At 42.1% G+C, this 25,172-nt stretch overlaps 1 long non-coding RNA gene across 2 annotated transcripts; it reads right to left on the bottom strand.

Annotated features, from left to right (window-relative positions):
* Nucleotides 1–7,749: 7,749 nt before the first annotated feature.
* On the bottom strand, nucleotides 7,750–25,165 carry LOC122468387. 2 transcript variants are annotated; one of them, XR_006293228.1, is made up of 4 exons: nucleotides 25,023–25,165; nucleotides 22,713–22,856; nucleotides 8,369–8,492; nucleotides 7,750–7,946 (listed from the first exon to the last, which is right to left on the bottom strand). It is a non-coding gene; the product is annotated as an uncharacterized LOC122468387 (long non-coding RNA). The 2 variants fall into 2 exon arrangements; XR_006293229.1 differs by having other exon boundaries at nucleotides 22,718–22,856.
* Between the last annotated feature and the right edge of the window lie 7 nt (nucleotides 25,166–25,172).

Genomic DNA, 25,172 nt, shown 5'->3' with positions numbered 1-25,172 from the left:
ATAGGACCATACAATCACAGCACAGGGAAACCATGAGAGGGACTTGACCGAGCAGGGGCAGCTCCTGCCATACCAGAAACTTCTCTACTGCTATTGGCTCTAACGGCCCACTCCTCTCAGGAAACCCTGAGATCCCAGTAGTAGGAGGTGTAGGAGTGGGTGAGTGGAGAGCAGGTGGCATGGCCTGGACTCTACCTCTCCCTGGCCCCAGTCTCTCGGTGGGAAGAGTTCCCCAGGAGACCTAGAACATGAGACACAAGGAATATTGTCTCTCCTGTCCCCACATGGCCATTTGCTCTCAGTTCATGCTCTTGGAAGGACATATTTCCTGTCCACACCCTCCCCAACAAGGTTCAAATTAGGTCAGGAAACCCTGTGTGCTACATCCTCCTCTTGTCATTCATAACACACCTTACCTTAAAGGCTCTGAGAAATCCTGCAGTAACTTTTTTGCCTAATTTACATTCAGTGCAGTTACAGGTCTTGAGTGTGCAGTTCAATGAATTTTGACAAAATAACACACCCATATAACCCACAGTCATATCAAGATTTAAAACACTTTCATTGCCCCAGAAATTTCCTTCATGCCCCTTTCCCATCATCTCTATACTTACCCCAGAGGCAACCACTTTATGACTTCTATGACAATAGATTAGTTTTGCCTGTCCCGAAGCTTCATATACATGGATTCTTATACAGTAGGTGCTCTTTTGTGTCTGGCTTCTTTCACTCAGCGTGATAATTGCAAAATCCATCCATGTTGCTGCATGTGCCAGGAGTTCGTTATGTTTAATTGTTGAGGAGTGGTCCGCTGCAAAAACATATTTATTATAGTTTGCTTATCTCTTTTTGTTTTGTTCAAGCAAAAACCTGGAAAACCCTTAAATATTTAGGGCTTTCCAGTTTTTTGCCTGAACAAAACTACTACAAACACTTCTCTACTAGACTTTGTGAGCACGTGTTTTGCATTTTTCTTGCGTCATTATTCCTAGGAATGGAATTTGCAGGTATATGCAAACTTTGTTCTCCAAAGTACCAATTTACACTTCCCCCAGAAATGCATGAGACTTTCTGTTGTTCCATATCGTCACCATTACTTGGTATTGTTTCTGCAGTAACTTTTTAAATTTTTCGCTTAATTCCTCACTTCCCACACTTATTAGACCACTGAACTATTTTTCCTATAAATCCTTCTAATCTCCCACGGAACTAGTGTGCTGTAGAATTCACTGTGGACAGTGAGGATCTGGACCTTCACTCATAAATAGGAGAGGGGCACCTGGGTGTTTCAGTCAGTTAAGCGTTGGACTTCAGCTCTGGTCATAATCTCACGGTTTCTGAGTTCAAGCCCCACATTGGGCTCTCTGCTGTCAGCATGGAACCTGCTTCAGATCTTCTGTCCCACTCTCTCTCTGCCCCTCTCCAGCTCTTTTTTTCTCTCAAACATAAATAAACATTTAAAAAATAGGAAAAATCAAAATGTTCAGCCACAACAACAAATCACCAAACTATGAGGAGAAAGAAAAGCTCAAAAGAAGGGATCAAGGCAAGAAGTCAGAAGAAAAGGCCTACAGGGAAAAGGAGTGAATTCAATAAATAACTTGGAAATTATTCTGAGATTCAAGAGGATGTCACATAGATAAAACTAGAGCGGGCTACTGTGAAAGAGAAAGAGACCTCAGAAATTACAAACATGACTGAAAATGTGAATGCCACTTTAGAAGCATCTATAAGGGAAATGCTGAAAACACAAAGGCACATGGAGAGAGAACCAAGAGATCAAGAAGTGAGAGGAAGACATCCCCAGAGTAGAGGAAGGCTTGAATTCACAGATTGAAAAAGCACACTACATCTCAAGGAAACCTTGGCAAAGAACAAGATCAACAGCCTTTGGTCCTGGTATGTAAACAGACTAAATAAAGGGACAAATTGAAGACCTCAGAAATAGAAATAATATGAGAATTTAGTTTAGGATAAAGGTAGTATTTTAAATCAGAAGGGGAAAACTATCACTCAAGAGTCTTGGTACAACTGTGTATCCAGAGAAAAAGATGGCTCGCCATGTTATTTCTTATTCTAAAGCAAATTCCAGATGGATTTTAATTGTAAAAATGAAACTATAAAAATAATAGAATCAAACATATATACTAGATAAGGGGCCGTACTAAGTAAATTCCCGAAACATCAGCAGCTTAGTACGATAGTTTATTTTTTGCTCATGTGGAGTCTGACTGGAGGAGATGGAAAGAGCTGGGGACTTTGCTGTCCACAGTTATCCAGAGACTCAGAGTGAAAGAAGTTCTGTCGTCTTCAACAAGTGGTCTCCAAGGCCTCCCTGAGCATTGACATCCATCTGTGAGTCAGAGGAGAGAGAAGTCATGCATGAGACAGCACACATGTCCAAAACAGGAAAGACAAGCGGGAATAACTTGAAACTGAGGGAATTTAAAAATGATAAAAGGTTTCTCTGCATAACTCTATGTAAATGTATTTGAAAAATCTAGTTGAAATATGGTGATTTTCTAAGAATAGATTATTTATCAAAACTGACCCCAGAAGAGATAGAGAGTCTAAACAGATAAATCTCAGTGAAAGAAACAAAGTTGTGAATGAGCCAATCCCTAGGGGCACCTGGGTGGCTCAGTCGGTTAAGTGTCTGACTCTTGATTTCACCTTAGGTCATGATCTCATGGTTCATGAGTTGCGGCCCCACATCAAGCTCTGTGCTGATAGTGCAGAGACTGCTTGGGATTCTCTCCCTCCCTCTCTCTCTCTCTCTCTCTCTGCCCCTCCCCTGCTTGCTCTCTCTCAAAAAATAAATAACTAAAAATAAATAAATATTTTAAAAATTAATAAAGAGCCAATTCCTAAAAAATGTCAGAGGGGAGCTTTCTAAAGCTGAAGAAACAAATATTCTCAATGCTTATTAAGTTATTCCAGGGAATAGAAAAAATAAGGGCATGAAGAGACAATGTGAAATTATCTAGCAAATGACTATGGAAATTCAGGTGGCCTGGTAGTAAGCAGACTGTTCGCTGGGGGCTACCTTTACCTCAGCAGCCAAAGTTCAATTTTCTACCAGGCTAACCAGGTGCTAGCAGTTAGTGTTCTAGACAACTCTCTGAAAAGCTGGTGTCTAAATTTAAATTGGACTTCTGGACTTGTCTTACACCAGATTTATCTTATTCAGTGGGTGAATTATACTCTATTTAATTCTTTTTTTTTTTTAATTTTTTTTTTCAACGTTTATTTATTTTTGGGACAGAGAGAGACAGAGCATGGACGGGGGAGGGGCAGAGAGAGAGGGAGACACAGAATGGGAAACAGGCTCCAGGCTCTGAGCCATCAGCCCAGAGCCTGATGCGGGGCTCGAACTCCCGGAACTCCCGGACCGCGAGATCGTGACCTGGCTGAAGTCGGACGCTTAACCGACTGCGCCACCCAGGCGCCCCTCTATTTAATTCTTAATGTAAATAGGAAATTATATGTTCAAATACATTTGCTAATAACTTAAAGATAAGCACTAATAATATGGATACAGGATATGGAAACTGAAAACCACAAGAGGAAAAGCAACAAAATTCAGAAGAAGGAAAAAAGGTAAGAATATTGAAAAAGAATAATAAACAGAAAAAATGAAATAGAATGGCAGAAAGACCAAACATTTCATTGTTACATTATAACTGTGAATTAAATTTCTTTATTAAAGATAAAGCCCCTATTATTGGGCATGCACACACATATTCTTGGATACACTCACACGCATAAATCTGATGATACACCAGTTACAAAATACTCACTTATAGCAAAATGACAAAGATTAACATTGGAGATCTGGCAAAGAGATCTCAAGCAAATACTGATGAAAAGAAAGCAGTGCAGAGTATGCTCATATCAGACAAGGTAGAATTCAAGACAAGACACATGTTAAACAATATAAAGAATGCATTTTTTCCTCAGTAAAAAACAGTCTACCAAGGAGATGTGAAATAAAAAGGGAATTTATCCAAACCATAGTCACAGTGGGAGAATTTATCTAACCCAGAATCAAACTGAGTAGAGGAAAGAGAAGTTTTGAATATCAAATTTAACAAGCTTCGTGTGTAGCCTCAAAGCAAACTCTGTGTTTTCTTTTCAAATTCTCATGGAACAATAACAACAACTGACCACACACCAGGCCACAAAGATCTCAGTAACCAAAAAGTATACATTATGTGGGCCACGTTCCCTGATCACAATGTAATCAATCTAGAAAATCGACAACAAAAGGATAACACCTTCACCTCAAGCCTAACCACTTGGAAATTCTCAAACATTCCTCTAAGAAGCTCAAGTTAAATTGAAAAATGAAATTAGGATTACAAACTGTCTGAAATTATTAACGAGAATATTTCATATCAAAACCTAGATAATCTGATATATATATATATAGATATAGATATATAGATATATATAAGATATATCTATATATCTCCACACACCACACACACAATGGAATATTACTCAGCCATAAAAAAGGATGAAATCTTGCCATTTGCAACAACATGGGTGGAGCTAGAGAGTATGATGCTAAGCAAAATAAGTAAGTCAGAGAAAGACAAATACCATATGATTTCATGCATATGTGGAATTTAAGAAATAAAACAAATGAACAAAAGGAAAAAAAGAGACAAAACAAAAAACAGATTCTGAACTATAGAGAACAAACAGATGGTTACCAGAGGAAAGCTGGGTCAGGGAGTGAGTGAAATAGGTGAAGAGAATTAAGAGTACACCCATCTTGATGAGCACTGAGTAATGTATAGAATTGTTGAATCACTATATTGTACACATGAAACTAGCATAACTGTATATTAACTATATTGGAATTAAAATTAAAAACTTAATTTAAAAAATTAAGATCTGAGCAGACTGCGCCATGCCTAAGAAAAAAGAAAAATCACAAATATGTATCATTAGAAAGGGTAAAACATGTAAAAACATAGATAAAAAATAGATGGCTATTGTGGATAAAGTGAATAAATTACTAGAAATATATCAATTACCAAAATGGACTCATGTGGTGGAAAAATTGCATGGTGCAATAACTACAGAAGAAAATGGAATGACTGTGCAGGTTCTATCCACCAAAACACATAAATACCTAGACAAATTCAAAGTAAAATTTGACAAACTATTGAATCTTATTTAAACTACATAGGACATAAAGATGGAGAGAGACTCTTTGGCAAGGCTGGCATACAAAACTCTAATACACAAAATAAATGTTGGAATTATAACTACAAGAGCAGATGCAAGAAGAGCAGGAAGGCTGGAGCACAGATTGCCCTGAGGAAGACACTGTCACAATGGGAGTTGCTGTGCATGTTCAATCGGGCACATGAGTGGCCTGTCACCCAAACACAGCTGTGGGGACATCTCTTAATTTGTGTCCCTGCCCTCTCCTCACTCCCACCACGATCCACATCTATGACTTCATGGGGTGTTCCTTGCACACAGCTGGTCCCCTGGATGTGGACTGCTGTGGTGCTACTGTCCCAGTTGGAGGTGGTCCCAAAAGATGGTGGGGAAGAGAAATTCTCTCAAGGACAGAATGTAGAACAGTACCTCATCCACTTTCTCTGAAAGTACCTGACCACTTTCTCTGAAAGCCTGAGGTACAGATCTACATTGGTTCATGGGCAATAGCTAGTGGTCTAGCTGGACAATTGGGAGCTTGGAAAGAACAGGATTGGAGGTTGGTGACAAGGTGGTCTCGGGAGAATGTGAGTGGATCTCTCAGAATTGACCCAGAAGCAGAGACTGCTTGTGTCCCATGTTGATGCTCTCCAAAATGTGCCCACTATGAAGGAAGTTCTCAATGATCAGGTGGACAAGATTCCTACCCAGTGGATGAGTAGATATCTATCAGCTTCTTCCCTCAGCTACCCCCGGGCCCACTCAAAAATAAAGTGGTTTTGGAGGCAGGAACAGAGACCACCCATCCAAGTAAGGAGTTGACAGCCTCTCCAAAGCTGAAGCAGCCACTGCCACTAACAAGACTCTAATTTCCAGTAGTGGAGGCCAATTCCACAAATCCAATGTATTGCAGTAGAGATGACCTGTCAGCATTTGATAGCAAGTTGGTTACACTGGACTCCTTCCATCAGAGAAGGCACATGGTTTGTCCTCATTGGGATAAATATTTGTATTGGAGTTAAATATGCATTTCCTCTCCTTCATGCTTCTGTCAGGACCACCGTTAGTGCACTTAATAAACGCCATCAGAACAACCCACTCAATACTGTTTCTGCCCAAGGAACTCACTTTATAGTAAAAACAGAAGTGAAGCAATGGGCTGATGGACATGGGATTCATGGGGCTTACCACACCCCAGGAGAGTTGGACTGATAGAAAATAGAATGGGCTGTTGAAAATCAGTTATAGCATCTTGGTAGACAACCTCTGGCGAGTTTGGGATATTGTCCTCTAAGACATGGTATGTGGGCTCAACCAGCAACCAATTTATAGTGATAAAATTTTGGCATTTGTCACTATTGAACCAAATAACCCCCCTTTCAAAAAAAAATTTTGTTCTTATATCTGCTCTATATCTGCTGGTTTAGAGGTTTTGATACCCAAGGGAGGAAAGCTTCATTCTGGGGACATATAGGACGTTAATAGTGCCAACCAGCCAGTATGGGCTCTCTATGCCACTGGATGAACAGGCCCAAAGGGAGGTCATGGTGTTGGCTGGAATGATTGATTAAGATCTGTGCTGTACAATTTACAGCCAATGTGGCCATTATAAATTAATTTAAAGTAAGCAAAATTAGAAATTCCATTCCTCAGTCACAATAGCCACACGTTGGCTGGTCAGTATCTACACATGGCTATTGGCTACCATATTGGGCTATAGCATATAGCTATTGTCTACAGAATTAGGCAGAGCAGATGTGGAACATTTCTATCACTGCAGAAAGTTGCATTAGACAGTGCTGATTTAGACTATCAAAGGGTAATAGGGAGGTTATTACAACAAGACCTGAAGAAATGAGGTTGACTCTCGGGGAACCCTCTGCTTTACCTGCTAGTACTGGTATGAGTGGTGGTCAAAATGGAAGAAAATCTACACAAACATATTATTTATTATTTACTTATTAATTTTTTAAGAGAGAGAGCATGGGGGAGAAGGGCAGAGAGAGAGAATCTTAAGCAGGCTCTATAGTTAGTGAGCCCAACACGGGGCTCCATCCCATGACTCTGGGATGAAATCAAGAGTTGGGCGCTCAACTGACTGGTGCCACCCAGGTGCCCCACAACAAACAAATTTAGGCAGGACCACCAAGTCTCAGACCCCTCAAGAATAATGGTCCAGGCAACCTTACCAGATAAAGAACCCCTGCCAACTGAGGTGTTGGCTGAAGGCAAAGTCAACCTGGAATAAATGGTAGAGGAGGAAGGTCACACCTTAGCCAAGGCATAGAGCCCCATATTCCCTACCCGCGGTTTCTTCCTTGCTCAGCCGTGTGTATATTCATATATTTTAATGAATTTATCTTATATTTCCCTTTAATCCACTATTGTATATATTGTTTGCAGAATATTGGGACAGGATTGGGACAGAATTAGAGAAGGAATGGAACTTACCCCAGAAATCTTGGACTTGGAGTTGTATAGAGTAACAATAAAAGAGTGAAAACATCGTCAGTTTGGCAGGCTGGAACTTTGGTGGGGGGGGGGGGGCACTATAAGCATGAAAAGCAGGCAGAACTGTAATAGGACTTTATTGGTTATTTTGGCTGCTCCGAGTTTGTCTCTCCCAATAACCTTCCCATGTTAGTTTAAGTAGAGCTGGTTTCTGTTGTTTGCAAACAGAACTTCTGACTGGTACAGAAGGATAAATATTGGCAAGGAATTGACCACATGGCTATTTGCAGATGACATGCTTGTCTTCCTAGAAATTCCTGGAGAATCAATAGGGAAAAAAATAGAAAACACTAAACAATTAATGTGGTGACCAGATATAAAATTGCTTTCTTGTTTATCAGCCTTCTTCTGCAAGGAAATTTAATTTTTAAAATCTCATTTCAAAAAACATAAAATAAAACCCCATTTTCCATGTAAAATAAAACTAGACCCACAAGGGCCTTGAATGCCAGACTCTTTTGTCTTGATGGTGCTGAGGAGCAAAAGAGAAGGTGTGAGATCGTCTAGACCCATCAGAAAGCTGAACAGGGGAGTGTGCAGGAGGGTGAGGGCTCCGGAGACTCATTCCCCCTGGGACATGCCTGTGGCTGCTGCCCGCTGGGCCCAGGAGGGGCGCTGCGGCTTGAGAGCAGTGACAGCGGTAGTGCGTGCTGTGCTGGTGGGGCGTGCAAGGGCTCACCCACGGGAGGGCAGGAGGGACAGGAGTTCTGGTGTGGTCTCCAGAGGGTGAGTCAGTGCCGCTCCTCAGGCCACAGCAGATCCACGTTTTGTGGGCCCTTAGGCTTGTGTACATTGGAGGATTTCTGTAAAGAAAATAATAAAAATTATAAATACAAAATCAGGTATGAACATGAATAATTACTAGGAATGAGAAAAGAAACCAAAACAACCAACAAAACAATGTATAAGAAAAGCTGACATAGTACAAATATGACAAAATCCCCCCAAATAACACAAAATTCCCCCAAAAGTTTCTTTCGGCTTCACAGCTTATTGATAAAGTTGGAAATTTTCAGGATTGTTGCCAAATTGGGGGAAACCTCTATCAAATATCTTTCATAAGTGAGCTGTAAGACTGCAGGGGGAGGACCAGTCTTAAATATTTGGAATTGATGGCTTATTAACCAGAGCAATTCAGATGCATTCTTAAATTCCTGCTACATTGTTTTTAGCTACATAATTGTGTAAGAAAATTACTCTTGCGCTATGTACACTGTAGTTATTGATGAGTATGTGTAGGAGTTTTGTCACTGGAACACTTGTTTCTCTGGGCCGCCTTGTTCTGTTGGGGATTTCGTGTGCCATTTCATCTGGAAATACCAGACCACATCAGGACAAGATGCATCAGTTACACTGAGATGTGATTCCATATAATGAGATGCATAAAACATACAACTTTACCCAGAAGTACTTGCTACTTGTAGGACGCATACAGTACACAAGCCCTACTAACGATGGAATTCTGACATTCTTTGAGAGGAGAGAATTTCCGTTTTGACCGGGCATCCATGAGAAATGAGTCCTATGTTCTGATGGTGGAAGCATTTTTTACCAACCAGCTCTGGTTCTGTACGTTTCAAACCTTGTTTCTCCTCCACAACCTGCCAGTACTGGGTGCTGACACATTCATATTTCATATAAATACATATTTCAGTATGACCTCTGGTCTGCACCTTTTTGTCATGATAATGGGTGAGTTGGCATGGTGGGTATTGCTGGGCAGGAGTATTATTGCCAAACGGCTAGCAATAATTTAGCTATACATCAGAGTGATTGTAAAGTACATAACTATATCCCACTAAACCAAATCTTCAATTCAACTTCCCCTTGGTCAGGTCCCAAAGATGTCCACAGCTATCCAACACCATCCAACATGGTGGAAATATGACATGGGAGTTACAGTGGAAGAGGCAGTGATCTTAATGGAAACATTTCACTTCTGTAAGTTTTACAGAAACATTGTGATCATGTAAATGCATCACTAAGATCCTTCACAGGACTTTGGAGAAGATCTGCGTGAGTTTAATTGACATCACAGTATACCCACCTTTGGCTTTGGCTTTCAAACCAGGGGTTGGGGAACCAGGGAATAGTCCTATTAATCATTCCTCTCACTGAAAATCACAACACAGTCCACACCACATACCTCATGCTCACCCTGTCATCTATTCTCACTACAACCTATGAGGCAGGAAATAGCATTCCCGGGCCACAGGTGAAAAAGGGAGACCCAGAAAAGAAGGACTCTTAGCCAGGGTCACACAATCAACAAGCAATACAGCCCAGCTCTTGTGTCCAGTCCAGGGCTCAGTGCCTACACAAGGCCTACACTGTCACATTTGCACCCACGGTCATCCTGACAGAGAGACAAGGAAGGTGTTATGCTTCTATTTTATAGAGGCAGTAGCTATTATAATTACCTCTCATACCTGCACCCACAGGACGGTTGACAAGCCACTTGTACATCCATGAGTTTATTTAACTGTAACAGCAATCTGCAGGGAGTGTTATCCTCTTTTCTGATAGAGGAAACTGAGGTTCATGGAGGTCATGTGACCTAATTAAAGTCCAACAGCAAGGCCCTCCAAGGAGGCACTCCAAACCAGGTCTCCTCACTCTTGGTTCAATGCTCTTTTCACTGCACTTTGCTTTCTTCCCCATTAGAGATCAAAGGAACCCCAGAGTATCCTCTAGTCCCATTCCCTTTTGCCACAAATGAGAAACTAAAGCCCAGAGAAGGGAAAGGACTTGCCCAGGTAACACAGATTCTTAACCTAACTGTCAAGTCTGTGTCTCTGCCTCATTTCTCCAGGAGACTTCATCTGCTCCCCCATGTCTAGGGGACCACAATGCTGGCTGGATCTTTGCCCTGACCTCTGACTGACCCATCCAGAAACAGCATATACCAAGTAAGCCTATCACTGTCTTACTGCCCAAACCCCTCTTTTGGGAAATAGTCTCCAACCACAGCTCCCACTGAAGAGGGAGGGGTATCTTAGTCAGCCCTCTTTGTGCTGCGTAGCCCCGCCCCATGGCCACATCTCATTGGATGATACCTATGAGGGAGGCCAATCCTATATGAGCAAGGCTAGACTTAGGCACTCTGGTGCAGGGCCAGAGTAGGTGGGCAGTCTGAGCACGGGAAGGAGCCCAGACAGACTCAAATTTGGAGCCACTTGGCGGAAAGGCAGAAGCACAGAAAAGAGACTAGGGGACCCCAGAAAGAGCCTCTGCTCTGTTTCTTTACCAATCCCATGATTCCTAGCAGTAACGGAGTCCAGGTTATTTTTCTCACACTCCCCACATTGAATGGGTTCCCATGAGTGGTTTTTTTGTACCATACAACTTAGACACTATAGAATTAATTTATTTTTATTTTTTAACTAGTCTAATGGGTGGTACAGTCATATGGTCCACAAATCTAAACAAAAAGGATACATTTGGAAGTCTCACTCCCACCCCTGTTTCCAAACTCTATTCCTTAGTCCCCAGAAGGGACTTTTCCCACTTTTATTTATTTCTGGTGTATTTTTTTCAGCATTTCTTTATGCAATTATATGCAAATGTGAATATATATATTCTTACTACCTCCCCCTTCCCATGCTTAAACAAAAGAGCATACTGGTGATTTGGGACTTTCTGTGGTTCCATACAAATTTTAGGATTGTTTGTTCTAGCTCTGTGAAAAATAATGGTGATATTTTGATAGGGATTGAATTAAATGTATGGATTGCTTTAGGTAGTGCAGACATTTTAACAATATTTGTTCTTCTAATGCATGAGCATGGAATGTCCTTCCATTTCTTTGTGTCTTCTTCAATTTCTCTCATCAATGTTTTATAGTTTTCAGAGTACAGGTCTTTCATTTCCTTCATTAAGTTTATTCCTAGGTATCTTATTGCTTTTTTATACAACTGTAAATGGAATTGATTCTTTAATTTCTCTTTCTACTGTTTCATTATTGGTGTATAGATATGCAACAATTTCTGTATATTGATTTTGAATCCTGCAACTTTACTGAATTCATGTATCCATTCTGGTAGCTTTTTTGTGGAGTCTTTCTTTTTCTATATAGAGTATCATATCATCTGCAAATAGTGAAAGTTTTGACTTGTTCCTTGCCAATTTGGATGCCTTTTATTTCTTTGTGTTTGATTGCTGAGGCTAGGACTTCTAGTACTATGTTACATAAAAGTGGCAAGAGTGGTAAGACATTCCTGTCTTATTCCTGATAGAGGAAAAGCTCTCAGTTGTTCCCCATTGAAGGTGACATTAGCTGTGGGTTTTTCAGATATGGCCTTTATCATGTTGAGGCACGTTCCCTCTAAACCTACTTTGTTGAAGGTTTTTATCATGAATGGATGATATACTTTGTCAAATGCTTTTTCTTCATCTATTGAGGGGATTATATGGTTTTTATCCTTTCTTTTATTAATTTAGAGTACCACATTGATTGATTTGCAAATATTGAACCACCCTTGCAACCCAGGAATAAATTCCACTTGATTGTGGTGAATGATTTTTTAATTTTTCTTGGATTTGGATTGCCATTATTTTATTGAGAATTTTTGTATCCATGTTCATCAGGGATATTGGCCTGTAGTTCCCTTTTTTAGTTGAGTCTTTATCTGTCTTGGTATCAGGGTAATGCTGGCCTCATGGAATGAATTTGCAAGTTTTCCTTCCTTTTCTACTTTGTGGAATAGTTTGAGAAGAATAGGTATTAACTCTTCTTTAAATGTTTGGTAGAATTCACCTGTGAAGCTATCCTGCCCTGGACTTCTGTTTGTTGGGAGATTTTTGATTACTGAACCAGTTTCTTTGCTGGTTATCAGTCTGACCCCGAATAGTCAAAGCAACCTTGAAAAAGAAAAGCAGGGCGCCTGGGTGATCTGACTTCAGCTCAGGTCATGATCTCATAGTTCATGAGTTTGAGTTCCACATCAGGTGAGCCTGAGCCCCGTTTTAGGTTAGCACGAGCCCCACTTTGGTTAAAACATGAGCCCCGGGTGAGCCCCATTTCTCTCTCTCTCTCTCTCTCTCTCTCTCTCTCTGCCCCTCGTGGGATTCTTTTTCTCTTTATCTGTCTGCCCCTTGCTCACTTGTACTCTCTCTCTCTCTCTCTCTCTGTCTCTCAAAAAAGAAAAAAAAGAAAAGCTGGAGACATCACATTTCGGAACTTCACATTATATTACAAAGCTGCAGTGATCAAAACAGTACAGTACTGGCACAAAAATAGACACATAGATCAATAGAACAGAATAGAAACCCCAGAAATGAACCCACAACTATCTGGTCAATCTTTGACAAAGCAGGAAAGAATATCCAATGGAAAAAAGACAACAAGTGGTCTCTCCAACAAATGGTGCTGGGAAAACTGGACAGCAACATGCAAAAGAATGAATCTGGACCACTTTCTTATGCCATACACAAACATAAATTCAAAATGGATTAAAGACCTAAATGTGAGATGGGAAATTATAAAAATCCTAGAGGAGAATACAAGCAGTAATTTCTTTGACATTGGCCGTGGCAACTTATTTCTAGATATGTCTCCTCAGGCAAGGAAAACAAAAGCAAAAATAAACTATTGGGTCTTCATCAAAATAAAAAGCAGCTGCACAACAAAGGAAACAATAAAATGAAAAGGCAACCTATGGAATGGGAGAAGATATTTGCAAAATGATGCGTCTTTACATATTTAGTATGCAAAATATATAAAGAACTTACAAAACTCAACACCCAAAAAACCAAAAATGGGCAGAAGACATGAACAGACATTTTCCCAAAGAAGACATACAGATAGCCAACAGACACATGAAAAGATGCTCAACAACATTCATCATCAGGGAAATACAAATCAAAACTACAATGAGATATCACCTCACACCTGTCAGAATGGCTAAAATCAACAATACAAGAAACAACAGGTGTTGGCAAGGATGTGGAGAAAGGGGAACCCTCTTGTACTGTTGGTGGCAATGTAAACTGGTGCAGCCACTCTGGAGAACAGTATGGAGGCTCCTCAAAAAGTTAAAAATAGAACCACCCTATGACCCAGCAATTGCACTACTAGGTATTCACCCAAATAATACAAAAACACTAATCAAAAGGGATACATGCACCCCAATATTTATAGCAGCATTATCTACAATGGACAAATTAGGGAAACAACCCAAATGTCCACTGACTGATGAATGGATAAAGAAGATGTGGTATTTATATATAATGGAATATTACTCAGACATAAAAAAGAATGAAATCTTGCCATTTGCAATGATGTGGATGGAGCCAGACAGTATTATGCAAAGCAAAATAAATCAGTCAGAGAAGGACAAATGCCATATGACTTCACTCATGTGAAATTTAAGAAACAAAACAAATGAACAAAGGGGGAAAAAAAGAGAGAGAGAGGCAAACCAAGAAAGTGGCTCTTAACTATAGAGAACAAACTGATGGTTATCAGAGGAGAGCTGATAAGCTCAAGGAGAGCACTTGTGATGAGCACCTGATGTTGTATGAAAGTGCTGAATCACTATATTGTACCCTTGAAACTAATATTACACTGTATGTTAACTAGCTGGAATTTAAATATAAACTTAAAGACATTTTTAAAAAAAGTAGCAGTGGCACCTGGGTGGCTCAGTTGGTTAAGTGTCCAACTATTGGTTTCAGCTCAGATCATGATCTCACTGTCCATGAGTTTGAGCCCCACATTGGGCTCTGCACTGACAGTGCAGAGCCTGCTTGGGATTCTCTCTCCTCCCTCTCCCTCTGCCTCACTCTTTTCTCTGCCCTTCTCTCTCTCTCTCTCTCTCTCTCTCTCTCTCTCTCTCTCTCAAAATAAGTAAGTAAACTTTTAAAATAAGTAGCACACTATATACATTTCTCTGTATCTTGCTATTTTCATGAACAGTCCTGGAAATCATTCCATGCCATAAAGTGATGCAATTTTCTTTACAATCAAAGTTCATGGTTCATGTTTGGGGTTCAACTAACCCTGCCAAGGTGTGAGATGCCACCCTCCCCCCCCCCCCCCCCCCCCCCCCCCCCCCGTCCCCTGCCGAGGCCTGTCATTTCATGTAAAACAAAAGAGAGGCAGTATCAGGAAATATTCCCGGTCTCTCAGCTGATGGGGAGAATGGCAGAAGTGAGACTTTGAGGGGCGCCTGGGTGGCTCAGTCGAAAGATCTGACTTCAGCTCAGGTCATGATCTCCTGCTTTGTGAGTTCAAACTGGGTCAGGCTTTGTGCTGACAGCTCAGAGCCTGGAACCTGCTTCAGAGTCTATTGTCTCCCTCTCTCTTCCCCTCCCCTGCTTGCTCTCTCTCTCTCTCTCTCAAAAATGAATAAAAATTAAGAGAAGAAGAAGAAGGAGGAGGAGGAGGAGAAGGGGAATGAGAAGAAGAACAAGTGAGGCTTTGACCAGTGTCTGCCGGAGACTGAGGCGCCCGACCTAGGGACCTAGGGCTTGGCCATGGCAGGGATAAAAGCCCATCATCATCTTACCACAAGACTTGCTGGCCTCTGCCCCTCTTCAGCTTCCTCTGGTTTCTTCCCTGTGGAGTTTAGAAATAGGTCTCTCAACTACTTCAGATCTTCTCCCCATATTTCTCTTGCACAGAACTGCTCCACCCACTGAGTCAGTGACTGTAGAAACTGGAAAGCTGCTAAGGCCTCCCTTGCACGTTCCCCCTCTCCACCTGTCTCGGCACTGCTATGCTCACCTCTGCCCCTGGAGGGTCCTTCCTCCCCCATGGCAGCAAGGACTGCGGGCCCAGAACAGGCAGCTTCCCTTGCCCTCTGCTTGTATCCATGGCCTTGGGGAGGCTGTGTTTGGCTCCCCTGCCTGAGCTCCCCTGCCTTTACCCTCTGCCTCCCTCGGGCTTCCCTGGCCCCTGGCCCCTGCTTTTCCACACCCCTTATTCCTGCCCTCTGCCTAGTGCCCCCCCCCTCGGGAGGCACTGGGCTGCCCTGGGTGCCTGCCTCAGAATCACTCTTCCCATTTACTCTTTCTCCTTCTCCCCCACTTCTTTATTCCATTCTTCTGCAAATTGCTTTTGAAATTCTATTCCTGCTCCAATACTCACTTCCACTGAAATGCCTTTCTTGACTTTCCAGCCTGCTCCAACACCCCACCAACAATTTACTGCTGGTCACCTCCTCTTGTAGTGAATTGTGGTGCATTTGTCTTTCATTCTTCTCTCTCCTTGCCATCTCTCTCTCTTTTTTTTTTTTTTTTTTTTTTTTTTTTTTTTGCTTCTGGCTTTGGTAGGGCCATTGCACCAAGTTGGTGTCAAGTGCATCTCTATACCTGAAAGGAGTGATTATTTTACTTTATTTTATTTTATTTTATTTTGTTTTGTTTTATTTTATGTTTATTTATTTTTGAAAAGAGAGAGAGAAAGCAGGTGAGGGGCAGAGAGAGAAGGGGACAGAGGAGCTGAAGTAGGCTTCTACGCTGACAGCAGAGAGCCTAATGTGGGGCTCAAACTCACGAACCAGGAGTTCACGACCTGAGCTGAAGTTGGACACTTAACCAACTGAGCCACCCAGGTGCCCCAGGAGCGATTATTTTATATGACTGCACATGCACTGTCGTCCCCAGCAGGGCCTGAGAGCCCCTGCTCCAGCTACTCCTTCAGTCGGGAAAACTCCCTGCACCCTAGGGGGACACGCAGAAGAATAGGACGTCCTTGCTGCCCTGCAGGATCCCCCAGTGTGTTGTAGAAGACAAGTCCTGTGCAAGGATAACTGGGGACTACAGGTTGTATTTGTGGTGGAACTTCATCCCCTTTAGTAACTGTTAAACATTTTTTGAGCATCTATTATGTGTCAGGCATCGTGCTGTTACTTCACTTACGTTGCCTCATTTCATTTTAACAACCACTGCAAGTTTGGTATTGTTAACTTCACTGTACAGATGAGAAAACTGAGGTGAGAAACTTGAGTAACTTACATGAGGTGACATAGGAGGTTCAGAGTCAGGATTTGATTCCAGGATAGTTTGACCCCAACGCTAGGTTCCTTCACTAGCTAGAGCAGCCCTCTCTCAGCTCTGGTAGCAAAAAGGAGCAGCTTTCACACTGGCTCCTTACCTTGCCTCTTTTCTACCCTCAGTGTAACAGGCTGGGGACAGAGCTGGCCCCGGAGGATGGAAGAGGGCAATTGGCCTGCACGGGGCTGGGGGGTGGGAAGCAGTGCTTGTCTGTTTGTCTGCACACATGCACAAGGACACAGCTAGTAGCTACCCTTCGATCAACAAACCATTACTGAGGTCTTCCCATAAGTGGGGCATGAAATAAAGAGATGCATGAGAAACAGACCTTTCTCCTAAGAGCTTATAACACTGTCCATCACCATGTGGCAAGTAGCTTGACAGAAGAATGCCTGGGGGCTGGGGGGCTGTCAGAGCACAGGGAAGAGGATTTCACTCAGCTTGAGGAGGTAGATCAGGAATCCTTCTTGGAGGTGATGCCTGAGCTGAATTTTAAAGGATGAGCAGTCTTTCAAGTAAAGACAGGTGAAGAGGGCATGCCAGCCCATGTGTGTAATGTGTCCAAAGGCTGGGAGAGGAGAGGGGGCAAGGCAGTTTTGGAGAACAGTAAATAGTTGAGTATGACCAGAGCCTCCGCCAAGGGCTTTGTTACAAAGGGTCATTTGCCAAGGTAGGAGTTTGGTCCCTGTTCAGTAGATAAAGAGAATTAATAAAATCCTTTAAGTGAGGGTAAGGCATGGTCAGAGTTGCATTTTAGAGAGATCATTCCAGGAGATGTCTTATTCTAAATGGTGCCTGGAGAGCAGCCCCTATTATAGCCTCTAGTACTTCTTGCACAAACACACACACAAAACACAAAAATGCAAAACAATTCTGAAAATCAAAACTGACAGATAATCAATTACGAGATTCTGAAAGACAAAACAATTGCTTGTCCATGCTTCAACTAGGAAACAAAGCAATCCACTGACATACATAAAGATAGAAATACACTTAATTCTCTTTGTCATCCAGAGACCCCAAATATTTAACAACTAGAAAATTGCACAACTGCCCTTTTGCTATCATGGGCTGCTTTTTTGAGGTAGCCAGTGCAGTGTTCTCAACTTCCTGTCCTTTTTCTTCTTTTGTAAAGATTTTATTTTGAAGTAATTGCTACACCTAACGTGGGGCTCGAACTCACAACCCTAAGATCAATAGGGAGGAAGAAGTTAGAAAAATAAAACAGAGGGCACTTGAGTGGCTCAGTTGGTTGAGTGTCCAACTTCGGCTCAGGTCATGATCTCACGGTTTGTGAGTTCAAGCCCCGCATCAGGCTCTGTGATGACAGCTCGGAGCCTGGAGCCTGCTTCAGATTCTGTCTCCTTCTCTCTCTGCCCCTCCCCACTTGTGCTCTGCCTCTCTGTCTCTCAAAATAAATACATGTAAAACAATTTTTTTTAACAAATAAGACAGAAAACTAAGCCCAAATAAAGTAGAAGAAAGGAAATAATAACAAAAATGAGTCAAATAGGAAGGCAATTAATTTATTAATTAAATTTAGCAATGTTGCTGGATCCATTCTCCGTATACCAAAATCAGTAGTACTTCTACTAACCACCTACAGTTAGTGAAATTCAACAATGAGACCATTTACAGTAACATTAAAAAAGCAACAAATTTATAGGAACACATCTAGTGAAAGGTGTACAAGACCACATACTATATTACTGAGAAAAATCAAAGAAAACCGAAATCAAGAGAGGAGGGGATGTACCATGTTCATAGATTAAAGGACTAAGAATATTCATACCAGCACCATTCTAAATACCCTAAACTAGAAACAACCCAAATGGTCCTCAACAACAGAATGCACAAATTCAGCGTGATGTAATCCTACAACTGAATACATTCAGCAATGAGAATGAACAAACTTCTGCTGCATGCAGCAACCCAGATGAATTCCATAAACATCATGTGGAACAGTACACATTTATTTCATTTATAAAAAGTTCAAAAACAGACAAAATGACTCTATGGTGTTAGAAGTCTGGATAGCAGGAGATAAAGACAAAGAGGGGCTAGGAGAGATTTCTGATGTTAGTCATCTGTTTCTTGACCTGGGTGGTGGCTTCATAAGGGTGTTTGCTTTGTTATAATCCAGCCATACATTTATGGTTTGTGCACTTTTCTGAATACGTTTTAATTCAAAAACTCAATAAAAAAAGAATAATTCAGGAAATGGAAAATTGTGATATAAAGGACTTACAAGGTTTCTCAAATTCCATGATCCAGATGAATTCTGTGTCATATGTGGATACTGCAGCTCAGCAAAAGAGCTGAGCACTTTATAGTTATTCATTTATTTAGCCCTCTCTGATTAAATAGTGTTCTATGAAATAGGCAATACTCTTGTCATCCACCTACCCACTCTCAATTTGAAGATAGTTGCAAAAGTCTGGAAAAAAAAATTAGTGAATATCATTTCTCATTTTCCAGGTGAGAAAACAGGCCCAGAGAGTTTAAAAAAATTTTTTTTAACACTTATTCATTTTTGAGATTGAGAGAGACAGAGCATGGGTAGGGAGGGGCAGAAAGAGTGGGAGAAACAGAATCAGAAGCAGGCTTCTGATGCTGAGCTTGAACTCATGGACCGTGAGATCATTTCCTGAGCCAAAGTCAGAAGCCCAACCAACTGAGCCACCCAGGCACCCCAGGCCCAGAGAGTTTAAAGTAACTTCCACAAAGTCAAAAGATAACTAAGGAGTAAGAACCAAGAGTCAAACCTTGGCAGTTTAGTCCCAGGACTCATGCCCTATGCCACTCTGCAGAGTCAGCTTGTCAGCTGTTTCTCTTCCATTCCACTCCTTCCCCAGTTCCTGGAACAGTGTTTCTCAAGCTACATAATTCATTCCACAGTCCATGTCTTTGCCCATGTTTGATGACACTAAAAACAATAGCGCTTCCTATTGTATTGCAGCACTTGCCAATAATGGACAAACTTTTTAAGAGCTTGGAACCCTGTGCCAGGAAAATCACTGAACAAAAAGTCTTCTGTATTTTTGTCACTAGAAGCAGAGTTGGGAAGGGCACATAATACACATGTTCACTGCCAAGAAACTTGCATAATGATTTTCTGCATCTTTAAAGCCCTGAATCCATTAAGGCTTTTTAACTGGTATTTACCACACAAAGGGCAGATATTATCCATATCCATCCCCAAGCTCCTCTTCATGCCATCTTTTATCTAGAACTGTTAAAATTGCTCAGTTAACTATGCATAAACATGTGAAATAATCAGTATTCTCAGCTATGTAAAAATGCAGAAAAAAATTTTAGGAAATATACCAATTATGAACAGTAGCTATCTTTGGGTTGTAGCTTTTTGCGTTGGTTTTTATTTTTTATTTTTTGGTATCCTCAAATTTTCTACAATGATTATATGTCACCTTTTAAATAATACAATTTTTAAAATCAGCTCAGAGTACATAAATTTTTATATAATCATGTAATCATAATTATGTCAAAATGTGTATATAGTAAAAGACTGGAAGTTTTATTATTATTGTTAATAATAATTTTTTCTGGATGTAGGGCAATGAGTTTTTTTCTCATTCTACTTTTTAGAACTTTCCAATTTTTCTGTAACAATCATATCAGTCAAGATTCTTGATTGCAGGGGTGCCTGGGTGGCTCAGTCAGTTAAGTGTCAGACTTCGGCTCAGGTCATGATCTCACTGCTCGTGAGTTTGAGCCCCACGTCAGGCTCTGTGCCTGCTTCAGATTCTGTTTCTGTCTCTTAGCCCCTCCCCTGCTCATGCTCTGTCTCTCTCTTTCTCAAATATAAATAAAAAATGAACATTTAAAAAAAGAAAAAAAAGATAAAAAAGATACTTGATTATTAAGAGTGGAAATTGAGTCCAGCTACCTTAAGCAGAAAAGGCTTTATTATAAGATCATAAAGTGTTTCTCACTATCTTTTGGAAGCAAAGGAAGGCTTAGTAGGACAGAACCCAACCAAGGTCAAACCAAGGTCAACGATTTGGTTAGGAGACTGTCACTGGAACTGCCACCCAGGCACTCGTAGCCATTGCTGCTGCTGGACTCCCGATGCCCGCATTGCTATAACAAATATACTAACTGTCCCTCTGTCTTTGTGTCACTCTTTCATGGTCCAGATTTCTGGGCAGGATCCCCTGATTCACTAACAACAATCACGTGCCCATGTTCTAGCTGCCTGAGCTCAGGGAGGACTGTCTGGCTCTTGACTGGGCTTCCCACAAGGTTCATACAATGGGGATCCTTCCAAACAGACAGGGAGTGCAAATGTGGGATAGCTCAAAAAAAAGATAAATGTCTACTACACTCAGATATTGTTACTATTATTATTATTGTTATTTGCAATGTCTCAAATCAGGCTTCAGAGCTGGTCTAATAAAGATACTAATCACCATAGGTAGGCATTGCTTTTATACTGGGAATAATAATTTTTTTTTTTTATAAAACACAGACACTTTGTGTCTGTCACACAACATGGATCAGAGTGCATTTTACTTTACACAGTGTGGATTAAAAAACGGGGTTTTATTGGGAGAAGTTATAAGCCAAGGATCAGTGAAAAAAGGGCACGAGGACTCTATCTTCCCCTTGTTCCCCAGACAGGTGTGCCATGGTCAAGTGCCGCAGGACACAGACTGGGTCTGTGTTTCTGGGGATGGACCTCACACCCTTATTTGCTCCTTTTTTTCTAAGTGCAACTTTGCCAGTGAAGGTAAAATCAGATTGCCTGAGCACTGGGCAGTAGGAATTTATAGAGTGCCAGGAGTTACCCGAGAAGGCTACTTTTCTAGAAAGGAGAAGTCTCCCAGTGAGTGGAAGGAGTCAGCAAGGGATAGTATGGGTATTGACACCCAGGTCTTGGCCTGGATGGGACAATGGGGGTGCTGTTCATTGAGCTAAACAACACAAGCAGAAGAGGGATAGGGTAGGCTTGGGGGAAGCGATGAGTTTGGTTTGGGACGTGCTGAGTCTGGAGTATGTATGAGTCACTCCCGGACAAGGTCAGGGTTCCCATTATACACCCCCCACAGCAGCCTGCACCTCTCTTTTGTATTGCTAATCCTGAATGCACTTTAATCAATAACTGCAGAATTAGTATTGAATCTTTATTCCAGATCATGAGTTCCCAGAGGTCTTGGCTCAGGTCTAACTACTTCACTGTTATATCCCCAGCACTTGGCATTCAGTCAGGCACAGAGTAGGTAACCAATACATATGTGTTGAATGAATTAATGAATCTCTGTGGAGACCTAGAGCAGGCAGTGGGATATGTGGATAGGAAACTGAAAGACCTGGGATGAAGATCTAGATTCAGGAGAGTTCCACACTTAGATACTGAATTCAAGGCACTGGGTAAGCTGGGTTACCCACTGAGCCCAGGTGCGTTGAGAAAACCAAAGAGGCTAAGCCAGAACCCTGGGAAACACCATCATACCAGGGAGGCAAGGAGAGGAACAGCCAGAGGTAGGTAGAGAACTAAGAGAGAGGGTGGTGTTCTGGAAGCTAAGGGAGAAGAGAGTTTTCAGCATGGTGGAGTGAATGGAGTCAAATGCTGTCAGTTAGGAGTTCTCGTAAAATGAAAAACACCAGTACTTGTGAAGTTCTTGTGTGCCAGGCACTGTTCTAACAGCTCTCAATGTATTAACTCCCTTAATTTTCAAGACCACCAAGTGAGATGGGTGTTATCATTATTGTTCCCTCCCTAAAACGAGGATACTGAGGCACAGAGAGGCCACCCAGCTAGGAAGTGGGAGGGCTGTATTCTGAACCTAGGTTATCTGTTTCCCAGGTCTGTGCTCTTCACCATTATATCTGCTGCCTCAGAGAAGAGGTAGCCGGTGGGTCACAAGTAACATCAGGGGGAACAAATTTCAGCGGGGCTGTGGGGTGAAGCTACATGGCAATGAGAAAAAAGGTGAGTTGGAAGCAAGAGAGTCAAGACCAGAAGTCCAGCCCTTCGCTGCAAAGAGTGGTCCAGCTACACTGACCCCACCTGGGAGTCCATGAGACATGCAGAACCTCGAGCCGCAGCCAGCTCTTCTGAATCAGGTTTTGCAGTTTAACAAGCTTCTTGGGTGATTCATGTGCCTGGTGAAGTCTAGTTGGACTAGATGATCTTTCAGGAACTTAGGCTGTGAAGAGAGAGAGACAGAAGAACACAGTGTTAAGTGAAAGGTTTTTTTAGGTTGGAGAGCCTTGAGCAGGTTTATAGACTGAGACCAGTGGTTGCAACTCCTGTAACATCCTAGAAGCATCTGGGTGCTATTAAAAAATACTAGTTTCCTAAGGCCTACCCTCAGAAAGTCTGTGGCCCAGGTGATTCTAATGAATCTACATGGCCTACCCAAGGGGAAGGCACAAGTAAGGAAGGACAGGATGGAGGTGGAGACGCCAGGGAATAAAAAAAATGGATGAAGGTCTCCTCAGGGAAATGGGAAGGGATGGGGGTAAGGATGAAGAAATGCAAAGATGTTTTGTGGAAGGAGAGAAAGCAGTAACAATAAAGCAGAGAGAAATGTGTAGAGGGTGGGGACCCGCAGGCCTGACAGCCATGATTGGTTGATTCTTTAAATGCTAACTAGGACATGCATGGTGTGAGAAGAGGGTACTTTAAGTCAGATGGTGTTACTGGCCTGCTCAGGGCCTTGCAGTATGTTTCCATCACACATGGCTTACTAGGCCCTTGGTGACTTCATTCTCTGCTCTCCACTGACCTCCAGTACACCAACCTCTTCAGTATCCCTTTTCCCACTGACCATGTTCCTGCCTCGGGGCCTTTGTACTTGCTACTCCCACCTATGGGCTGTTGTTCCTCCAGATACTCACATGGCCTGTTCCCTTACTTCAGTCAGGTCTCCTCCAATGCCCTCTTCTCAGAGAAGACTTCCCACATCACTCTCTATTCCCTTTCTCTGAATTGTTTTCTGTTACTGCCCAACATCAGGTCATAAAGCTACTTGCCTATTTGTTTCGGTCTGCCTTCTCTACCAGAACACAAATTCCATTGTCTTGTTCACTGTGGAAAACCCACCGCCTAGAACAGTGAGGCACAGAGGTGTGCTTGTAAAAAGTTTGATGAGTGAATAAATGACAGGTGCTGCTTGGTGCAAATAAATAGGATACTGAAATGAACAGGTATTGCTGACAGTGCCTGGGGAAAGTGAGTAGGTAGGGAGCTTGAGGAAGAATAAGATGAGTAAGGACAAGTAAACAGGCAACTTAAAGGCCTGACCGAGGAGGAAGCAAAGGGTTGTAGCAGCAAGAAAGACTATGGTTTCTGCACTACACCAGCAACTCTGTGTTGGTCTGGGAAAGTCTGTTAATCTTCTAAACCTCAATCTCCCCATCAGTAAAATGAGGTTGATGACCATAGTACCCTCCACGTAAGTGTATGATGGGGGCTAAGTGAGCTAGTAGCTCTGGGTGGCTCAGTTGATTAAGCATCGGATTTAGGCTCAGGTCAGGATTTCATGGTTGGTGGGTTCGAGCCCTGCATCTGGCTCAGTGCTAGCAGTGCAGAGCCTGCTTGGGATTCTCTCTCGTTCTCTCTCTCTCTGTCCCTCCTCTACTCACACTCTTTCTCTCTCAAGAGATAAATAAACTTTTTTTAAAAATGTAAAGAAACTATAAGCTCTCAATACGTGCTAATTACTGTGATCAATCCCAGATCATGGGAAGAGTGTGAAATGTTGCCACCTAAAAAAAAGTTTCTGTAATCATTCCAAGTATTGACCCAAAATGTCCCATCCTGATATAGCCTTGACTTGTTACCTTGCCACCACCCACCATCCACACAAACATGTCTCTGCTTTGCCAAAGCCATCAGCAGCCTTTTCTCCTTTCTTTTTCTTCTTTTTTAAGTGTTTATTTATTTTTGACAGAGACAGAGCACGAGCAGGGGAGAAACAGAGAGAGAGAGGGAGACACAGAATCCGAAGCAGGCTCCAGGCTCTGAGCTGTCAGCACAGAGCCCGACATGGGGCTTGAACCAACAAACCATGAGATCATGACCTGAGCCGCAGTCGGACCCTTAACCTATTGAGTCACCCAGGCGCCCCGCCTTTTCTCCTTTCTGATGACTCTTCCGAGAACTACCCTAGCGCCTGGCACAGTAAGTTCTCCATAAATTGTTGGGAGTTCACTACAATTCTCCCAAACAGTGCTGCTTAAGTGTTACCTTGTCAGGAAAACCTTGATGTGAATTTGTGGCTCTGGCCTTTTTAAGGAAGATGGGCTATGTACAAAGACAGCATTCTACGGGCTTGGAATCATCTATAAGACTGGCATAGTAAACATACCTCACTAGGACGGGAGTGGGTTTGTTCCTCTGGAACTTCCCTGACATGCCTTAGGCGTCCAAGGGCGGCCAGAGGCCAAGAGCTGGTGCGGAACCGTCGACTCCTTTAAAAGGCGTGGCCTCGCTGTAGCCGCCGCGGGAGTGACTGGCT

This window comes from Prionailurus bengalensis, chromosome B3 (genome assembly GCF_016509475.1).
Source record: "Prionailurus bengalensis isolate Pbe53 chromosome B3, Fcat_Pben_1.1_paternal_pri, whole genome shotgun sequence".
NCBI classification, from domain to species: Eukaryota; Metazoa; Chordata; class Mammalia; order Carnivora; family Felidae; genus Prionailurus; species Prionailurus bengalensis.
This window is presented reverse-complemented; position numbering and strand designations above follow the sequence as displayed.